The following is a 7,639-nucleotide window of genomic DNA, read 5'->3' as shown; positions in this document are numbered from 1 at the left end:
ATATTTAAGAATCAAACGAACTTACCTGTAAGTGAAGTTCGATTGTAATTATACGATAGCTTCGCTCGAAGAAATTATATATGTATATATGTAGTATTTTCAGCTGCTCGCCAGATGGCACAACGGTCTGTTTAGATATTCGAACTGAAATCGAAATGGGGCTTGCGGCCTCGCATCACTCTTGCGTTATATGTTTAGAGTTTTAATTAGGATTCATGAAATTGTCAAACCTTCCAGGGTGGGATAATTAACATGCCTCGTGATATTCTAGTTAGTTTAGGTTGAGATATAATCTCTTCGAGCGAAGCTATCGTATAATTACAATCGAACTTCACTTACAGGTAAGTTGGTTTGATTTTTAATTATACTTAAAGCTTCGTTCTCGAGATTATATATGTATATATGTAGTTCTTTAAAGTTATCTTGACCATTTCGGTATTAATAGATTATTCTCCAATATAAGCATATTTACTGTTTATTTTAAATTTATAATATGCTCAATACATGCAAGAGTTTAACATTAGTCTTTTCGAAGGATCGCTTGTGCAAATTGCACCGTCTTATCTTTATCTATGGTTCTGTTATATTATTTTGCGAATACTTCCGATTCGTCGGACCAGCCCGCCGATTTCTTAATCGTTTCTAGATCTACTCCTTTAGCGTAAGCTTTCAACGTAGACGCATCTCTGTTCGAGTGAGCAGAAAATTGTGTAATGTCTATTCCCGCTTTCGCTAGAACGATTTTTGTCCATCTACACAATGTTTGTGATCCTATTGATACGTACGGTTTCTTCAATGCTAAAAATAAGAACAATTGCCCATCCCGACGTGGTTCTGTTTTCTTAATATCCTTTTAATAAAATCATATACACAAACTCCCGTTCTTTCGCTGAATTTCGGTAAAGTCAGAATTGGTTGTTTGAAACCTAGTCGCGTTTGTTTTATTACATCATTGATATATATCTCTACTTTACTATTTCGGATATTAATGTTCTCTAATCTGATTTTGATAAGGTTTGCGATCTTTGAGCGGTACTTAAGGCTAGTAACATTATTAATTTATAAGTTAAATTTTTTATTGATAACGACTGATTATCTCCTAGATTTTCTAAGTAATGCAATACCGTATTGACATCCCAAGTCGAGCTATATCTCGATTTATTTGGTCTTAGTTTAAAACATCCTTTAAGAGACTTTTTATTAACGAACTTTCGCCTATTTTATTTTCCGATATAAGTGAAATTGCGCATCTATAATAATTTAAAGTACCATAAGAGCTTCCTTTATTAAATTCTTTGGTTAAAAATGTTACGACATCAGTTTCTGTTAGCTTGAACACACTTGCATTTTTCTTATTGCAAAATTTTAACCATTTTTTTATTCTATTCCTATGAGCGCTTGGAAAATCATACCCAGATTTAGTACATTTTTGTTTAGGCTTTTTGAAAAACGGGATCTTATATCTTTGAATACATTGTAATATGAATTTATCTTTTGTAATCTTTTTCTAAGTTTTATACAAAATTTTAATCAACCCCCTATTTTGATACCTACTTTAGCTAGGGCACTATAAAGATGAGTATGTGCATCCGCCATTTTCGGTCCATGGAGTAGAGCTAGTATGTATAAAACGTATGCATTAAACGCGAGAATTGCAGCTCGACTGTGATCAAATTAGTTATTTATATTAATAGATAATAGTTTTAATTTCTTTATAGACGTTCTAGGAAACGTGTGAATAAATTTTTATCCTCCTGATTGTTCTGAAATGGGGTCTGGAAGGTGTAATTGTGAAAGCCACATACAGCCTACAAAGGTGCTTATTAAACGTAAGTGAATGACTTATTTGTTTAAATTAACATAGAAAAAGTATACTAGACTAAATAAAATTAATGTAGAGAAGTTATTCGACTGTATAACATGTGCATTGTATGATGTACACAAAATCGTTTTACCACTTTGTAATACATTAGTTTTACTTGGCCTAATATATTTTTTTCTATGTTACTTAAATAAATAAATTTTTTACTCCGGTTTAATAAGCACCTCTGTGGGCTGTATGTGGTCTTCACAATTGCAGCTTCCACGCCCCATTTCAGAACACTTCAAAAGAAAAATGTTTATTCACATGTTTCCTAGCACGTCTATAAACAAATTCAAACTATTATTTATTAATATAAAAAACTAATTTGATCACAATCGAGCTTCAATTCTCGCGTTTAATGCACACGTTTTATACATACTCCCTATACTCCATGGACCGAAAACAGCGGGTGCACATACCCGTCTATTTAGGTGCTCTACTTTAGTATTTATTCCTCTTCCGGTTTCTGAAGTTGCGAATACGGTTGTCTGTTGCTTTGTTCGTTGTTGAACAGTTTGAAAAACAGCTTTTGTCAGCCCCGCCCTCTTGTACCTATACCTCTCGCCCTGCTGGAGTGGGGTCGGCCGTCCAACGAGCGCTTGAAGTTTCCCTGTGATCTTTGCGTGAATTATCTTTGATTAGTGCTTTTAGTTACATCTTTTAAGAGCTTATCAGAATCTTTAGAATCTTTTATTTTTGATAAAAGTTCTATGCCAAAAAGCATTTCGTCTGGCTCAGTTTTCTTCAAAACTGCTTGAAACTGTTTGATGAAGCGTGGAACTATGTAAGCCCTTCTGGTTTCACTTGGTTGGTTTTCAACATTTGCCATGAGTTTTGCTGCGTCAATCATTTTTTCAATGAAATCTTATAGGTCGACGCCTTCTTCATCAGCTTCGTTTGTCTGATTTATAGTTGCGCTTAGTGCAGTCAGCGCTGCGCTTGGTGAGCGCTGTACTTCGAATCTGTATTCATATTTTTTCGCTGCTTTTTCGCCGAGTTTGGCTAAAATTGGCTCGTTCAGAATAGGTGCTTTTAGTTCTTCTGGTATTTTGTACTTTTTATAGCAGCTTCTCTTTCTTCTTTGTCGAGTCCCTTACTAGCACGCCCCTGCCAGAATGAAATTATATCACAGTTAATCAAAACTGCCTTTGACTTTGTTTTCGTCGGGTGATAGCCGAGAGATTTGGTTACGAAGGCCTGTAGAGGTTTTTCTGTTAGGCCTGACTCACTTTGGTCTTTGTTTACGTCAGGCTTATCGCATTTCACAACGGCGGCGACAGTCGTTGAGTTTTCTCTCTGTGGTGTAAAAACACGTTATACTAAGATTTCTACTTTATATATTTTGATTTTAATTTAAAAATTCTCCTGATTCTAAGTGGTTATGTTGCTATCTTTTTCCACATTATTTTGGGGCTAATCGAATGACCTCGTCCCGAAAATAATCATGTTTTTAGTTATTTGATACTTTGCTTTCAAGACTAGTCGATTGAGTTCGCATTTGAAATCATTAGCCATTTTTCTTTCAGAGCTAGTCGATTGAGTTCGCTTCTGAAATCTTATTGGCTTCATTTATTATTACATTAATACAAGCCACGGTCGTTTGGCTATACTTGAGGGCTGTCACAATGTCTTCTTTCTCTTTGTCATGCGAATGTCATGACTTTTATGGCGACGAGGAGAATCGGGCGCTAGAGAGATAGTGCGTCATTCCAGAGCCCTCAGCCTTTCTGTTACTATTTGCCTAACTGAGCTAATAGAATTTTTTTTTACTTACTTGTTTCTGTTTCTTTCTGCTCTGACTCGCCTTCTGAAGGATCTATCGGATCTTCTTCGTCAGTTTCCCCTTTGTAAACAAGCTCTTCGCTTGCTTTTTTGAGCTTCTTCATCTCGAGCTCAAGTGCCTTTTTTTTGTTTTTCAGAAGTTCATATTGATCATTCACTAATTTCCATTTAGACATTTTCTCACTTGTCCCTGATTTGTCCTGTTTTACTAATTTTTCACCACTACTCAACCGATTTGTATACGTTATAAGGTATATTAACACGTGCGCATCCGGCGGCAACGGAGGAAAATAAGACGCAAGAGTGATGCGGGGCCGCAAGCCCCACTTCGATTTCAATTCAGATCTCTAAACGGACCGTTGTGCCATCTGGCGAGCAGCTGGAAAGAGAGTCCCAGTACCAAGGGTTTCTGCTGAATATGATTACAAAAATGAATAAGCAGTCGCAGACAGTTGTCCAGTGGTGGTTCCGAAGTCATAAAGCGATGCTCATCCCGGGTCATAAAGCGATGCTTTATGACCCGGAGGAAAATCAACACCCAGGTTTCTCTTAAGCCTAAAGATCTGGCTGAAATGGATGACGAGCTTCGTGGAAATTTTTCCGACGAATCCGACCTCTGGACTATCAATTGTTGCGTGTATAATACAGCGAGAGCTTTGGCCGATGCGAACCATAAAAAAAACCAACGGTTAATCATAATACCAAAAGACGAATGCATCAACTCGCCATAAAGATAGACTGGGCAAGACAGTACGCATCCCGCATTCAGTGTGATTGCCTACATGACATCTAGCAAGAATTTTACCGCCAAGGTTCGAAAGTTTGCGCGCGAACTCCGGACCCGTTATCACACACTTAACAAGAAAAAGCTGCTGACCACCAGGCAGCGTATTGTTGAGGAATACAGATACTATCTGACGCCAAGAGAAGTCTAGAGCGGAGAGAGAGGCGGGTCAGAGAAAATCAACAGTTTTTCTCTGACCCATCCAGACTCTACCAAGACCCTCCAGTTACTGTCGACCACCCGCCCAAACCAGAGGAGGTCAAAGTATTTTGGAGAGAAGTCTGCGAAGTGCAGCATAGACTGGACGAATACTCAGAGAACATAAATAGCTTCAAGGAGCTGTGTGATACCCTCATACCACCTGATGAAGAGTTCTCACCCATCACTACCGAGGAGGTGAAAAAAGTATTAAAAGGGATGAAGAACTATTCCACTCAGGCTGTGTTCACTAATATAGGCAACCGTTAAGACACATACTTTGATCCTGTTTTGCCGGCTCAGGGCCAAAGTTTCATCTATCTCTCTTACTCCTTCGTTGTTTTCCGAACGTCAACACGTGTGAAACCTAACCCAACAAGAAGTGTTTGAGAGCTTATATGTCATTTGTTGTCATCAGTTTCGCTCCGGGGCCAGATGGTATCAAGACCTTCTGGTGGAAGAAGTTTCCTGCAACCCATCAGCATTTGGCCCGTATTTTTACCTCATATTTAAAGTCGGAAGAGCCATTATCGGAGTGATTGGTGGATGGGCGCACAATACTCCTGCCGAAAAAAGGCAATTTAGATGACCCGAAGAATTACAGACCAATCACTTGTCTGAACACACTGTATAAGATATTCACAGCTATCCTAAATGATATGATTGTTCGGGCAATTGAACCTGTGTGGCAACAAATGTATGAACAACGCTGCTCAAAGAAAGGCGTAGCATGATGTCGGGAGAACCTGCTTATCGATAGATGTGTCTGCAAAGATGCAGCATCCTACCAGCGTGACCCAGTGATCCCAGATCTGAAACAAGGTGCGGTCCAATACTATGACAGGGCTAAGTCCGTGTGAATATAGTGGGAGACGCTGTAAATGACTGAGTTGCACGCGCAATCCATTTCTCCTCTTCTGAATTTGAAAACTCGAAGATGCACGATTGCCAGTCGGAGCACTTCGTCGATTCTATTTATATATCTATCTGCTTACAGCTAACTGCTTTGAAATAAATTCAGGAGATTGGGATTTTAATATTTCCAGGTTTCGATGCGGACGATTCTCATGATATGAATAGATCGCGCGCCTCTTGATATTCGTATATTTTGAGGTTATGTTATTTCATGTATAAAATATAAATTATATAAATATTAATACTATTATATATATATTAATAATGATAATATAATTATTCTCTTTTTTTTTAGTTGAAAATTCAATTATTTTGATAGTAAGTTAATTTCTGATATTTTCAATTGGCGAACTAAAATTTTTATCTCTAAATGACAATGCAAAAATGTTAATCTGGAACAACTTAAAATAAATACAATGTAACTTTTATTTTAAAAAGTTTTTAGTTAAAAAATTAATTTAATCGTTCAATTTTTAATGTTACGAACTGAAATTTTTGCGAATTATTATCATTTTGAACCTTAAAAATAATAGCGTAATTTGTATTTTTTAACCAGAAATCTCTAAAATGATAGGTCATAAAAATTTTTAAACAGTTATTTCGTATTTTTAAATAATTTAATTAAAAAAAATTGTAAAATTAAAAGGTGTTAAAAGTTTGTGTTCTATACGTATGAATTATTAAGCATCTAAATGAAATATTTCTGAATTAAAAATTTTTTTCAAAGCAATTGTATGTATTTCTGAATTGGATCAGAGATTTTTTGAAAAAAAAAATAAAATTCAAATCTGGGACAAGCCATTATAAACAACAATTAAAAACTATACAAATTTGAACAGAGTGGTTAGAAATAAAAAGCCTTGATTTGTTAAAATTGTAATGAGCTAAATTTTAAGTTTGAACGCTACAATTTTAATTTAGAATAATATTCAAAACTAATTTAAAAATTGAAATTATTTGAAATAATTTGAAACACGATGTAGATTTTTGCAGATTTAAAAAAAAAAGCTTTTGAGAATTATAAAATATTCAAAAGGAATAGCAAAAATTGTTGTGATTGCTAAGAAAATTGAAAAGGATTTTGTAGTTTGCAAAATTAATTTTAAGTGAGTATTTGAAAAGATTTTAAGAATTAAAAAAAAGGAATCAGGACGTTTTTTAGGCACTTTTTTTATTTTGCAGTTTTTTAAATTTTAGGAAAGAAATCTAATTAACACAATAAATCAATTTTCAACCCAAAAGTTTACTTTTCAACAAAATAAATTCATTTTCTATCAAATAATTTCTGTTTTAACTAATAAAATGTACAGGATAAAGTTTCAAACAAAAATGGAATAGTACAATTTCCAGATAAAAACTGTGATGAATTTTCGACCAAGAAAATTGATAATCCGTAAAAATAGACAAATCTTAAACAAAATACATGAATTTTTAAAGAAGTTATTTAATTTTAAAGTAATAAAAAGATGAATTATCTACAAAAAGTTGAAATTTTTAAGCGAAAAATATGAGTTTTCAATGAAAGAGTTAAACTTTCAACCAAATAGTTAAATTTTCAATCATAATTAAGAAACCTTGTTAAAAAAACGTATTTTTTTACAAAGTAGTTCAACTCTTAGTGAAATAATCGACTTTCAAATCCAAGAAGATATACAGTTGATATTTTAACCAAACAATTGCATTTTTGAACAAAAATGATAAAATTTTCAACCAAAAGGATTAAATTTCTACTAAATAAGGTCAATTTCCAACAAAATACATGAACTTTCAACGAAATTATTTAATTTTAAAAACAACAAGAGTATTTCCACCCAAAACTTATAATTTTAATTTTTAATAATATATTTGCATTTAAAACAGAACGACTTTACAACCAAAACATATTTATAGTTCATAATTCAACTGAAAAATGTAATTTTTAATCAAAAAGTATAAATTTTCCATAAAAAAATTTAATTTCTACAAAGAAAGACGACCTTTTGACGAAACACATGATTTCTTAACCAAAAATGGTATTGATTGATTGTCAGTTTCAAAAATGTATTTTCAGCGAAAGAGATGAACCTGCAAATAAAAAAAATAGACTATTATAATAT

At 34.1% G+C, this 7,639-nt stretch overlaps 1 protein-coding gene across 1 annotated transcript in view; it reads left to right on the top strand.

Annotated features, from left to right (window-relative positions):
* The first annotated feature begins 319 nt into the window (after window positions 1-319).
* The window catches only part of LOC117170551, a 58,431-nt gene continuing 51,111 nt past the window's right edge, over window positions 320-7,639 (top strand). Inside the window, exon 1 of the mRNA XM_033357368.1 lies at window positions 320-341. The gene's annotated coding sequence lies outside the window, so the exon portion shown is untranslated. The remainder of the gene's footprint in view (window positions 342-7,639) is intronic.

This window comes from Belonocnema kinseyi, chromosome 4, assembly GCF_010883055.1.
Source record: "Belonocnema kinseyi isolate 2016_QV_RU_SX_M_011 chromosome 4, B_treatae_v1, whole genome shotgun sequence".
NCBI classification, from domain to species: Eukaryota; Metazoa; Arthropoda; class Insecta; order Hymenoptera; family Cynipidae; genus Belonocnema; species Belonocnema kinseyi.
This window is presented reverse-complemented; position numbering and strand designations above follow the sequence as displayed.